Raw genomic sequence first — 12,617 nt, forward strand, 5'->3', positions numbered from 1 at the left:
TAAAAAATGGTAGAAAAGAGGACCCTGGGAACTGCCAATCTGCAAGCCTCGCCTCTGTGCCTGGGCAGATCATGACACAGATCCTTAAAAAAGGCATGGCTTTACTTGGGGCAAATCCTGCCTGACCAATTGCCTTTCTGCAATGGAGTGACTACATCAGTCGACAAGGGAAAAGAAGTAGATGTCATCTACCTGGACTTCTGCAATGCCTTTGACACAGTCCCCCACAGCATCCTTCTCTCTAAGTTGGAGACATGGAGCATTATGGGTTTGATGGGTAGACTGTTCAGTGGATAAAAAATTTGCTCTATGTTCACATCCAGTGGCTAGTGGTCAATGGCTCAAAGTCCAGTTGGAAAACGATGACATGTGGTATCCCCAGGAGGTCTGTACTGGGACCAGTGTTGGTTTATATCTTCATTAATCATATTGACACTGTCATTGAGAGCACCAACAGCAAGTCTGCCTATGATACAAAGCTGGGTGGTGCAGATGGGATGCCATCCAGAGGGACCTGGATGAGCTGGAGAAGCCGGTGAACCTCATGAGGTTTTACAAGGCTAAGTGTAGGGTCCTGCACCTGGGCCAAGGTAACCCAAGGCATGAATACAGGCTGGGGGAGTACACACTGGAGAGTAGCAATGTGGAAAAACACCTGGGAATAATAATGGACCAAAAGCTGGACATGAACCATCAGTGTTCACTTGCAGCCCAGAAGGTCAACTGCATCCTCAGCTGCAATAAGAGAAGTGTGGCCAGAAGATTGAGAGGGGTGATTCTGCCCTCTGCTCTGCCCTGGTGAGACCTCACCTGTAATGCCATGACCAGCTCTGGAGCCCCCAGCACAGAAGAATTTGGACTTGTTGGAGTGTGTCCAAAGGGTGGACACAAAAATGATTAGAGAATCTCTCCTATGAAGACAGGCTGGGGGAGTTGGGGTTGTTCAGCCTGAAGAAGTAGAAGGCTTCAGGGGGACCTAATAGCAGCCTTCCAATACCTGAAGGGAGCATACAGTAAAGCTGGCAAGAGGCTCTTTTTACAAGGGCTTATTGTGAGATTACAAGGGGTAATGGTTTTAAACTGGAAGATGGTAGATTTAGATTAGACATTGGGAAGAAATTCTCTAGTGTAAGAGTGGTGAGATAGGTTGTCCAGGGAAGATTTGCAAGTTCCATCTCTGGAAGTGTTCAAGACCAGGTTGGATGGGTCTTTGAGCAACCTGACCTAGTAAGAGGTGTTCCTGCCCACACAGGTTGGAACTGGATAATGTTTAAGGTTTTCACCCTTCCAACTCTTAACCATTCAATCATTCTATGGTTCTATGAAACTGATTCAAAAGACTAAGTAAATCTCATTAATTTGATCCTGATGCTGTTATACAGCAATGTCAGTTACAGCTGTCTTCCACAGCAAAGCATTTTTCCGAACTTCTTGCCAGACTGGCAGGTTTTATTCAGAGACCAACGTTAATGATGAGAGAGTAGCACGTTTAAGGCTGCTTGCTTGTCTGCATAAATGCTCCTCTGCTGGAGTCGTCTTCTCTGACCCTAGCACTGGCCCCCAGACCAGAAGTTATGCAGCCTTGAAGGAGGGAAAATGTTTGCAGAACTCCCTAATAACTATGAAGTATAGTTAATACATGTTAGTCAATGTGCCTGCAATAATTATCTATTTCTCCAGTGGTATGTCTTGGCTACGGCCATTTCTTTTTGAGCAGCTACAGCTGGAATCTGGAATGATAAGAAGCAGAAGCTCACTGACCATTTGAAATCCCTCGGCAGTAGGTCTATGATAAGAGAATTTGGCACAAACCCTAGTATAAATCAAAACCATTATTTTGAACTAGTGTTGTATAGCTCTAATTGTCTCTATTGAAATATAGTAAAATGAAGCTGTTATGTTCTCCCCCAGATGGCATATTCATAAATTATCTAAAGTCCAACTTTGCAGAGGTTTCTAGTTTTTCAAGCAGAAATTAGTCTTTTTCAAAAAAATTTCCAACAATAGAATTTCCCCAGTATGCTCCACTAGTTAAATATAGAAGAGAACAATTAGCATTTGGAGGCTACATTGCTAAGGTCTCTAAGTAACATTAATGCAAAATTAAGTTTATAATATGCTCTTGTACAGTCTCAAATGTTGACTAAATATCTAGCTTTTAAGAGCATCTTTCTATCTAAGCAAAAATGAGATTTAAAAAATCTGCTGAATTAAAAATTAAACAGGAACATTGCTTCTAGAAAGGATTAGTTTTTCTCCAGTTTATTAACAAATTCCTTGAAATGCTTTTAAAATAAGGTTACTGTCTTAATTAGAAGGAATTACATTTTAATCAAGGAGGGTAGTCAGTGACAGGAAAGACAGGATACAGCTTCATGCTTTAAAACTACGTTAAGTTGTTTCTTAAAACTTCATGGGCCAAAGCAAGTTGGCAATGCTTTAGTTTGTTTCCCACCACCCAACTGGAGCTCATCTAGAGGAGAAGATTATATCTGTAATGAGCAAAATAAAGAAGGAGCATTACTTGCATACACCTGCCAATTTATTTTCACATCTGACTGTAGACTGTAGAGATCAGCTACTGAGGCTGGGTGCCTAAAATAGTTAGAAGAGAAAGACAATATTGCTGCTTCTTGAAGACTTAGCTTGGAATTTACTCTCAAAAGTTTGTGTGTCAAGAGCTTGATGATGGTGACAGTTGGCCTGAGTGTTCACAGAAATCACATAAAGTTAGGGGCTGGAAGGGACCACAGAAGATAATCTAGTCAACCCCCCCTCACCTACAGCAGGTCACATAGGAACATGTCCAGGTGGGTTTGGAATGTCTCCAGAAAAGGAGACTCCACAGCCTCCTCGGGCAGTCTGTCCCAGTGCTCTGTCACCCTCATGGTGAAAAAGTTTTTCCTCATATTTATGTGGAACCTCCTATGCTCAGGCTTGTACCTGTTGCCCTTGTCCTGTCATTGGACATAACTGAAAAGAGGCTGGCTTTGTCCTTATGGCACTCACCCCTTACATATTTATAAACATTACTGAGGTCACCCCTCATTCTCGTCTTCTCCAAGTTGAGGAGCCCCAGCTCCCTCAGCCTTCCCTCATAAGTGAGATTTCAAGCAGTTCCCTGTCCTTCTGGAACTGAGGGGCCCAGAACTGTACACAATATTCCAGATGTGGCCTCACCAGGTCAGAGTAGAGAGGGGGGAGAACCTCTCTCAACCTACTAACCACCCCCCTTCTAATGCACCCTAGGAAGCCATTGCCCTTCTTGGCCACAAGGGCACATTGTTGGCTAATGGTCACTCTTCCATCCACCAGCACCCCCGGGTCCTTTTCCCCTTCACTGTTTTCCACTCTTCCCCCTCATTCAGTCCCCAGCCTATACTGATACCTGGGACTCTTCTTTCCTAGATTCAAGACTTTACACTTGGATTTGTTGTAATTCATGGAATTTCTCTCTGCCCAACTCTTCAGTCTGTTCAGGTTTCTCTAAATAGCAGCACAGCCTTCTGGGGTGTCAGCCACTCCTCCCAGCTTTGTCATCAGCAAACTTGATGAGAAGACAATCTTTCCCATCATCAAGGTCATTGATAAAGATTTTTAACAGGACTGGACTCTTTCCTGGGGGACTCTGCTAGTTACAGGTCTCCAGCTGGACTCTGCACCATTTATCACCACTCTTTGGGCTCTATTGTGTAGCCAGTTCTTAATCCACCTCCATTCTTCTATTCCACATTTCCTGAGCTTGCTCAAGAGGATGTTATGGAAGACTATGTCAAAAGCCTTGCTAAGATCAAGGCAGACTACATCCATTGGACTCCCTGCATCTACCCTTTCAGTTACAACATTGTAGAAGGCTATCAGATTAGTCAAGCATCAATTGCCCTTGGTAAATCCATGCTGACTACTCCTTATAAACTTCTTCTCTTCTGTGAGCTTAGAGATGACCTCCAGAAGGAGGAGAAACTTCTTTGATAAACCTTGAAAGGGTTATCAAACACTAGAAAAGGCTGACCAGGGAGGTGATTAAATTACCATCCCTTGAGATGTTAAAAGGCGTATAGATGTGGGGACTAGGGACACGGTTTAGTGTCCTGTTCCAGGTTAGTGGTTGGGCTTGATGCTCTTAAAGGGCTTTTCCAACCAAAACAATTCTATGCTGTTATGAACATGAAAGGCATACAAAAGATGTGATCATCTTGTCAGGAAAAGATCTTGATTGACTTTGTCAGTAACCCTTAATGCTCACAACTGAAAACATCTATCACCATTTGGACAGGCTGCAAGATATATCCCATTGTGATTTTTAATTAAAGTCCTCTTTTCCTGTCAATTAAGGCTCTGGAATCCAGTACCAAAGATATGTAAAAAAAGCAATAGGGCCTGCCAAGGTCAGAGGGTTAGCTTTAGAAAAAATTGTTCAGAAAAAATGTGAAAAAAATGAATACCCATTTGCATGTTGTTCAAAGTATTCTTCAAAAACTAAGACAAACTTGAAAAAACAAGATCAGTAAAGGCAGAGAAATGAGGTAAGACTTGAGGTGAAGCAGCTGATCCTGGATAAATCAGCAGAAACAATGGAGAGAGCTCTGTTTTCTGTGAAACACCAGGCACCCTTGGAATTGGTTTGGCCCAAGAGAGTAGCCTGCATCTTGGAAAGCAACATGGTTCCAAAGGCAGCTGGTGAACCCTCACTGGCCTATGAAAATCCAGGGGAGAGGGTTAATAGGAGCATTTGTCCTCTACTTAATAACCAGTCCAGCCTTTAACAGAGTGAAACAGAGCTAAGTTATTACCTATATGATCACCACATAGATTAGACATTATAATTTTATAAAGTACAAAATCTAATGGTACTATCATAAAATACGTATTCAAGTGTTGAGGAGACTGAACTTTCTGAATAAATCACTCTTTCTAAGGTATATTTACCAAGTTACTAGCTCCAAAGACCCTAATTTAGACCCTAATTTAGCTCCAAAGACCCAATCTCAGTAGAATCAGTACAAAGGCTCCATAGTCACTAGAGAAAAGGTAATGCTCTTTGTTGTCTTATTGGTAAACAGACCCTAAGCCAAACTTTCAAGCAGCCAGACTCCATAGGAGTAGGGACCCTTGGAGCCCTAAAAGCAATTGAGAAGTTTATTTGTATCTAATATAGATGTGAAAACAATACTATAGGGCTTTTTCATCCGTTTCCTGTGACTATGGAAGTTGTGTCTGAAATATCTCTGAGTGTTTTTAATTGTCTTGGGTAGCTGAATATCTAAGCAATAATTATTTATCCTTAGTTCTTTCATGGAGCAACAAGAGCAGGGGCAAGAGCCAGGAGATGAGGGGAGCAGTAGAAGGAGCTGAGCCAGGTGGACAGAGGTAAGGCTATATTCTGCTGAACTGGAGAAAGCTGAACAAGGCATACCCACAGATGACAGCCAGGCCCAAGAATTCACATCAGAAGGTGATACAAGGCAATAAGACTTGTTAAAGGTTGGTAATTGCTGGATATGTCCATAATGATGAAGAGGATCTGAGGTTAAGCCAGACCGCAGATCACGGACCTCCATGACTGGGGTTAATTTCATCTGCATCTGAGATGGATACCAGCTGTTCTCCAGCACAGCTCACACAAAGACCAAATGCCCCTGCACTGAGTCTAAATAACATTTCTCATCATCTATGGATGAGTGTGGAAGCATCAGCTGAGGCTGGTTAGGGTCATTAAAACGTACTAACATCCTTAAGGACCTGACAATTGTATTCTTCATTTACCACTGCACTCCTTAATTTTACCTTAACCAAGTATTTTAATATTATTGGATATAATTTTATGTTATGTAGATACTTGTGTAGAACTAACATGTCACTTGGTTTCAGTTAATTGAGAACACTCTGAAGAATCAACTACTTTAGCTCATAGGGACTTTTAAAAAGTAGTTCACGGTATGAGATTCATTTAGTTTTTCTTAAGTGGGGGATAAATCCGAATAACTTTTATTTACTCCTTGCTTTAACCAAAGAGACCAAAAAAAATAAAATCAAAACAAACTTTTATGAAACTTATGGGTTGATTTTCTATGGATGCCATGTTTTTTTGTGAATTCCACAGATCACCCTAAAAAGACTACTTGTAAGTGTCTGAACACTGGATATATTTTAAAGCACTTTAAGAGATTTTGAAGTAATTTTTCCTATGAATGTTTTCTCTTTATGGAATGCAAAATTACATAAAACCAATCAAGGACTTTTAGTAATATCAGGCCTAATTTTCTTTAATTATACTTCTGCAATCATTACTAAATTTAGCCCATCAATGCAAGTAAAAATGAACTGTAACACATTATCAATCTTACAGTATCAGTCATTAAATAGATGGATGTGTAGTCACAAGAAATGGCTAAAAATATACTCAGGACTGAGGGATTTTATTTCAATTCCTGTTGAACATTATTGCAAAAAAACAAGCAGAATTCTTTTCTTGGGACTAGGGTTCTGGCATCTTCATCTATTTTGTGACACTTATGAATGAGTATCTGTACACACATATACACATATGTACACACAGATGTATACTCTGAATCAATTTTAAAACCAATTTTTTTTGTTAGAAAGTGTTTTTTCTTATCCGTCTCACCTGTATACCACTGCAGTTCTCTAATACAGGAACATCCTTTGTGCCTGCTTTACTCATGTGGGTAAGTTTATGCAGTCATGCAACCACTTTTATGAGCATGGTGAAGATGATATTTTTATGCTTCTGTAAAGATCTGAGATGCAAAGGATAAGCTGTATTATTTTTCTCATGTCCAACCATAAATGTCCAGAAGCTGCTTAAGAAATTCTGCCTAAAAATGATGAAGTGATAAATGGAACTCGTAGTAAAGTGTGGTGCAATATCTCTTACACTCTAAGTAAAAAACTGATAATTTTTCTAAAATTCTTTTAAGACTTTGTGTTTGTTTCCACATAGTGTCTGTGACTCATATTGTTCTCCGTCATTGCCTCATATATTTCAAGCATTTGGTTTAGAGTACAGTTTGGAACTTACCTTAAGGTAAATAGAACGGGTAATAGGAACTTGTCTAGACCCTATTTTCTTCATTTGCAATATGAGACACCAAGCCACTGCTATTCAGATGTTTTGAACATGTAATTCTTACAAAACCTTTCAGGGATATAACCTTTGAATAGCAGACTTTAGATGTGGAGGTCAAAAAAGACAGAATTACTGGAAACTTTGTAGACCCACCTGAACTCAGTAAAGATCTAATAGTCTCACAGAAGATACATTTACGATTGTTACGGCAGCAGTTATCTTTATGATGTCTGAAATAATAAATGGATCAATAAATGAGTTAAACTTTAACTACTATAAAATAAATAAAATTTCCTGGTTTTAACTGTATAACCGCTTGAGCCTGATTAGATTTTTGTTTAGAGGTACTGTATTAATCACAATGAGACTGTTTAGAAAAGAACTAGTTTGTTAATGTTAGAAATAAGATATTTTTCACAATTCAATATGCATAAGGGTTGTCTCTGTATAGCAAAACTCAAAAAGAGGGGCTTACAAGATTAATAAATTTAAGTTCATAGGAAAATAATATAGAGAGAGATAATATAAAATGAAATCTTCATGTAACTGAAGGAGAGAAAGGAGTTTTGAGGGGGCTGGAACTTTGTACAACAAGCCTATCCTCAGTAGCAGAGTGATTTCCTCAAAAACCACAGTTTAATATTTATCTTACCTGCATTAATGGTTATTTGGTGAAATAAAATACAGGTGAGAGCACCACAGTATGAAGACAAATACATTTTGTATGAAGAAAAGAAAATGGCCAGTGCCCAGGCTCAATGTGTAATTTATTTTTTGTTTGCCACTGTTTCCCATCTCTTCTACTGGAGGAAGATCTTTGTAACTTTTATAATACTCACCGTATTTGGAGACTGGTATTTTCTATCTATCAAAATAAATGATAAGTGGGTAAAGTGAGAGAAAATTTCTTGTAAGCATGCATTCCAGCTTTTGTTCTTGCCCATGGTTGGTATTGTGAATGTTTATGATATACCAAAAAAGTTAGAAATTCAGCTTTGTAAAACAGAACAATGACTTCCATGTGAAATTTGGAAACAAAAGGAACTAGACGATAGAAAAGAGGTTAAGGTAAAAAAATAAATAAAGGTTTTACTTTTACTGAAAATTCAAGAGCTTCAGTTTTGATGAGAAACATAAATAATGTAGAATAAACTGACAGAAAATCCAGTGCTAATAGAATAAGAAAACAAAAGGCTTCCTTTTCCTTGTGTGCATGTGCAAAATAGGGAAAAAAAGAGTCTTAGATTATTCAAATTACTATCAGCAAGTGATAAAATATGATAAAACTTAGAAAGTGAACCAAGAAGTGAACTGCCTATTCTGACACTTTTCCAGCAGAAAACATAACAATAGAAATTAAGCCAATGACAAGTTAGTGAGCAGAGAAATACTACAGTACTATAAAACTCCACTGAATGACTGAGAATCACTCAGGATTATTTAACCATAAAGGTTGCCACAGTTTTCTACAGCTATTTTATCCTTCCATCATATTTCCAGGACCTAATAAGCCTTATAGATTTTGATAATATTACTTCTTGCATAGCTAAAAGAAAAACAGAAACCAGTACATGGATGTATATAAATGTATACGATCAATATAGACTACAGCATAGCTGCAGAAATTCTCACTTACAGTATTTAAGAGAATAAGTGTATCTTCCTTTTTAGAGTAGAATAAATAGACATAAATATATGAATATTGAATGAATCCATGGGATAACTTGTCTTGATCAAAGAAACACACTCCAGGAGAGAAAACTGTTGGATAAAACTGCTGATTTTTGAGAGAACTTCTGACACATTCCCCTAGTTTTCTGGAAGGCTTCGTGTCTTGGGTAGTAAAAATATTTCCAGTTTCTATTTTCAGATTTCCACTCTATGCCTTTTTTAGTTGATTTAACAGAAAATTTTACAGAAACAGTCATGCATTTTATTATGACTTACTTGATTGAATCTATCGTTCATAATCATCACCCTGCTAGATTTGTTGATTTCTTTTTCTGCATAATTTTAGAGTATTACATGGAAAAAATATTTACAGTTGGAATAGGTTGATTAATATGAACCAGATCATCTTACGTTATTAATACTTATTATGACCTATTTTTAAAAATTAAATGCTATTTAGAAGGCAGATATCAATATGTAGCCTAGCTATGTGTTTTGAGAACATAGATTTAACAGATATAAAAGTTTCTATGACTTGCAACTTTGTGGGAGTATAGGAAATACAGAAACTCCTAGAAATTAATCCCTAATTATGTAAATGTATTGCTTTGTTTTGCAAAATAATGTGTGTGTGTGTAGTTTGGAAAAAAAAAGAAAAATATTTTATAATGTACCTCAAAGCTGTAATTTAGAAGTTATTCACTCTCAGACATATTTTATCCACTTTAACTCATAAAGGAGACATGGTTCCAAACACTTTTGAAAAGTAATGTAATAAATTTTGGTCTATTTATATATCATAACTGTTTAAAATTGATCAGATGCCAGTTTCCCTGCGCTCTTGTTTTTCTAGATTGCTAATTATTACATTGTTCTGATTTTTGTTCTATTCTATAAGAAAAATGCTATGCCTGTATTTTACTGAAATTACCTTCTGTGTTGTGCACCACATTTGTAACAGAAAGGCAAATAAGATCTGGTGATTCTTAAGACTGGCAGAAAAAAATTTCAATTAATAATTGTAATTTTCCACAACAACTGCAACAAACCAAATCTTCTGGAAAGGCAGACCCACAGGGATTGGTATTGGGCCCAATGCTGTTTAACACCTTTATAAGTGACCTGAATGTTGGGATCAAGAGTACCCTGATGAAGTTTGCTGATGGAACCAGGGTGAGTGGTGAGGCTGACATCCCAGAAGGGAGAGAAACCCTCCAGGATGACTTAGACAGACTGGAGAGCTGGTCTGACAGGAACTTTATGAAGTTCAGTGTAGAGAAGAGCAAGGTCTTGCACCTAATAACACATAACAAAGGACTGCAGTTCAAACTGGGATCCACTTGTCTAGAGAACAGCCTTGTGGAAAGGGACCTGAGGGTCTTGGTGAACAACAGGCCCAACATGAGTGAACAGTGCAGCAGCTGCACAGAAAGCCAACAGGATGCTGGGCTGCATCAACATGGGCATCACTATCATACACAAAGAAGTCATCATCCCACTTTACTTGGCCTTGTCAAACCACACCAGGAGTATTTAATCCAATTTTGGTCCCTGCTGTACAAAAAGGGTGTGGACAGACTGTAGAGGGTCCAGAAAAGAGCCACAAGGGTGATCAAAGGACTAGAGCACCTGGCATATGAGGAGAGGCTGAGAAGACTGCATTTGTTCATCCTTGAGAAGAGAAGGCTTAGGAGAGACCTTATTACAATGTTCCAGTAGTTAAAGGGTAGCTGCAAAGAAGATGGAAACTCCCTATTTACAAGAAGTCACATGACAAGACAACGGGCAATGAGCACACATTGGTCCTGGTGACACTGCAATTGAACACAAGAGGAAAATTCTTCACTATGAGGACATTCAGACACTGGAATGGTTTTCCAAAAGTGGTGGGTTCCCCCACTTAGGAATGTTTTAAGTCTCAGCTCAGTGGAGTGCTGATACAACTCCCATAAACAATAATATGAGAAGGGTTGGACCAGATGATCCTTGAAGTCCCTTTCAACCTGATGTTCTATGATTCTATGATTCAGTATGCAAAGGATTCACAACCTATCCAAAGGATTCATGTACACTCACCTATAAAATAACAGCACAGAGACTAGCTTTCAGACAAAGGAAAATGGGAAAAAATAAAGATATAAAAGATTTATTCTCTGTAAAATTTATTTTTAAGCACATTGCTAGAAAAAGTATTGAATTCTTCTGTAACACCAGAAAATTAATCCGTAATCTTTTCATGAATGCATGTGATACGTCAATTTCCTCTGAAAGGGAAATGGGCATTGATTAAGTCAGACCTTTTACTCCAGAACACATTGTTTCTTTTTGATCTCTGTCATGAAAGAAGAAGGTGTCTTTGTCCTCAGAGGATAGTTAAAATTTCTGTGGAAATGTTGAACTGAAACAAGTTTTGATGTCTTATTATGGAAAACAAGATATACACACTGCTGGTCCTGTTGTGAGCATTTCCATGTTTATTTTTCCTTTATCCTCAATTTCTTTTTAGGATCTTACATAATACCTTCACTGCAAAAAAACCAAAAAAGCAGGCTATGCTTCTGTCATGGTTTTAGCCAGTAATTCAGTGACTGATGTTCTCTGTTATGCCCTCATTACCCTCCCAGGGAATTATAAAAGGGGAATAAGGGAGAGAGACTTCAAGGTTGGAAAAAGGCCAACTAAAATAAGTTTCATGAAACAACCACCAAGCACAACATTGAAATAGATACAAATACATAAATATGAAGGCCACACTACTGAGGTCCTAAACTGGACTCAGAAGAAGATGGGGGTGCCCACGTCCAGGGTCCATGCAACAGTCCACAAAAAATCTTGGAGCGCGACACCAGTCCTACTCAGGGAGACAGGGAAATGCAACATTTCTTAATGAACAGTGTTCTTCACCAGCAAGAAAATAGGATACAGGAACACCAGCAGCACAGGGAGGTGTGACAAACCCCTATCCAACCAGCACGCCAGGCACAGAAAGCACAACAAGATTCTGGTAGAAGCCATTTTATGATGATCACATAATGGAAGGAATACTGTGATTTGTCCATTTTGGTCTCCTCTACTACCCACGGGCACTGCTGTCTCTTCTTTCCACTTTTAAATGCCTCATAAACAGGCTGGCAGCTACTGCAGTTTCCTCAGGACATCTCAGGCTAGTTTGGCCATTGCAAAATTTTATCCTGATACTCTCAAACCAGGACAGCTTCTGTGAACAACAACAACAACAAAAAAGCCCAACAACCCAAATTCTCCAAAAGCTTTCTATATTTGGTATTTATTAGTGTCACATACTATTCAATCTAGAGCTGATTGAAGCTAATGGGAAGATTCTTATTATGAACTCAGAATTTAAATGAAATATAGAAAATTAAAGGGGGAGACCTACTTAAACATGCATAGCATGCTCTAAGGAAAAAACATGGAAAAAGAAAAGTCTTCAAAGTAAGCATTCATGAAAAGCAACCAACAAATAACCTACTAAATCTACTAAATCTAACAAGAGATATAATTGTATTCTTGTTAATCATAGACCACAGAAAGAAAAAATCATAAAAATAACACTATAAAAATTATCAAAATGCAGTTAAACTAGAGGAAAAAAACGGTCTTGTCATAAGTTAAGATCACTAGATATTATTAGATGAATGCTTACTGAGTCAAGAAAATGTATGTTATTAAAAAAAGAGGAAATTAAATATGGAAAATACAGCTTCTGAGAAGATAAACAAAATAAGAAATGTTAAACTGAGTGAAAATAACAGGGTCAGGATCAAACTTACTTAATCTGTTAATTGTGACTGTACAAGGTTGTAACACAAGTGCACAGTGTCCAGTACAGGAAGCT

This window comes from Heliangelus exortis, chromosome 1 (genome assembly GCF_036169615.1).
Source record: "Heliangelus exortis chromosome 1, bHelExo1.hap1, whole genome shotgun sequence".
NCBI classification, from domain to species: Eukaryota; Metazoa; Chordata; class Aves; order Apodiformes; family Trochilidae; genus Heliangelus; species Heliangelus exortis.